This window comes from Procambarus clarkii, chromosome 61 (genome assembly GCF_040958095.1).
Source record: "Procambarus clarkii isolate CNS0578487 chromosome 61, FALCON_Pclarkii_2.0, whole genome shotgun sequence".
Classification (NCBI taxonomy): Eukaryota; Metazoa; Arthropoda; class Malacostraca; order Decapoda; family Cambaridae; genus Procambarus; species Procambarus clarkii.
In genome coordinates this window covers 12,702,038-12,703,791 of record NC_091210.1, presented here as the reverse complement: position 1 = coordinate 12,703,791, position 1,754 = coordinate 12,702,038, and the positions used below count along the sequence as shown (strand labels likewise).

General features: G+C 41.8%; 1 non-coding gene across 1 annotated transcript; it reads right to left on the bottom strand.

The window, feature by feature from the left end:
- Nucleotides 1-1,472: 1,472 nt before the first annotated feature.
- On the bottom strand, nucleotides 1,473-1,544 carry TRNAE-UUC (transfer RNA glutamic acid (anticodon UUC)). Its single transcript has one exon. It is a non-coding gene; the product is annotated as a tRNA-Glu (tRNA).
- Between the last annotated feature and the right edge of the window lie 210 nt (nucleotides 1,545-1,754).

The following is a 1,754-nucleotide window of genomic DNA, read 5'->3' as shown; positions in this document are numbered from 1 at the left end:
CTTATTTTTGTTATTGTTATTATTAACAAGCATTGCAACACCCATTTTATATTATATATACACAGCAATGTGCTGCTTCTCTATTATATATGAAAGATTACACAGAGTAGATAAAAAAACTAGCTTAAGTTCATCAAATATTCCCATCTCACAGGATGGTTAGTCATACATGGAATTATGGGAGCAAATATTTGCCTCAATACAAAAACAAATCAACTCTGACTAAAAATCAGGAGAGAACATGAAGTGCCAGGCTGATCTATGAGCCTGGCATTAACAAACTCTGGCTGGGTACAGCGCAAGAATATCTTCCAATATTCCTGAGTGTATGAAGTAATTACAGAGCTCAAAGCACCTCATACCATATGGTCTGAAGTCACACATATCAGGGCAATCACAGATATAGTGTTGGAGAGTATGTCCTATATAGACACTATATCGGCAGACACCAGTATATCGCCACCCCGAGGCTACCGCTGGTGAGAGCTGAATAGCCTCATCTCTTCACCAACGACCAACCCCCACTCCGCCATCACCACCTGCCACCACCACCCCCATTCCACCCCTTCTATATACACATTCTATTTTGAGTTTGTTAATTTATCCTCTGGGCAGTAGTAGACCTCATACCCATTCCGTGGGATGGTAGTGGAGCCATACTCATCTTGTGGCGATAGTGGACCCCCATACCCATCCAGTGGGTGGTAGTGGACCCCATACCCATCCCGTGGGTGGTGGTGGACCCCATACCCATCCCGTGGGTAGTAGTGGACCTCATACCCATCCCGTGGGTGGCAATAAAAAAAGTTACAGGCCAATAATGGGCTCAATAATCAGTTCGTGTGCATCGCCTGATAATCACATCAATGTGTTAAATAACACATAACCGAATAAATAGGCTAACGTTGTATTGTCTGTCTCTAAGATATTAATTCAGATGATGCATCATTGCACTGCAGACAATTATCAATAGCTGTTCGCGCAACCGAATTAAACAAATACGTTTGTGTTCGAATTGCCGAATAAAATCAGGTAAAGGTGATCGAATGTTAGCTAAAGTTATTTACATGAATTATCGATATTAGGTTACCTGCTTGATGGGATTAAACTTGCAATTTAACCTAAAGTAACCATTTAGTTTAGGTTAAACTAAATGGTTAGGTTAATTTTTTTTTTTTTTTTTTTTTTTTTTTTGAGATATATACAAGAGTTGTTACATTCTTGTAGAGCCACTAGTACGCGTAGCGTTTCGGGCAGGTCCCTGGAATACGATCCCCGCCGCGAAGAATCGTTGTTACAACCAAGTACACATTTTACTGTTGGGATGCGCAAACAGTACACATTTAAACAGGCTACAGTTAAGGATTTGCGCCCAGTAAATCCTCCCCGGCCAGGATACGACCCCATGACATAGCGCTCGCGGAACGCCAGGCGAGTGTCTTACCACTACACCACGGAGACTATAAAAACTCTTCCCATGCCGGGAATCGAACCCGGGCCTCCTGGGTGAAAGCCAGGTATCCTAGCCACTAGACCACATGGGACATGGTAACTAAATGGTTAAACACACACACACATGTGTGTGTGTATATATGTGTGTGTGTGTGTTGTAATATTAATTAGCTTCACAAGATTGACACTTGCTTAGCTAAATGACAGTATGGGGGGGGGGTAGAAATAACCTAAGCTACTCTATCCCTTTGAGATGTATTTTATTGTCTTAATAAACGTACTTGAACTTGAACGAACAATGG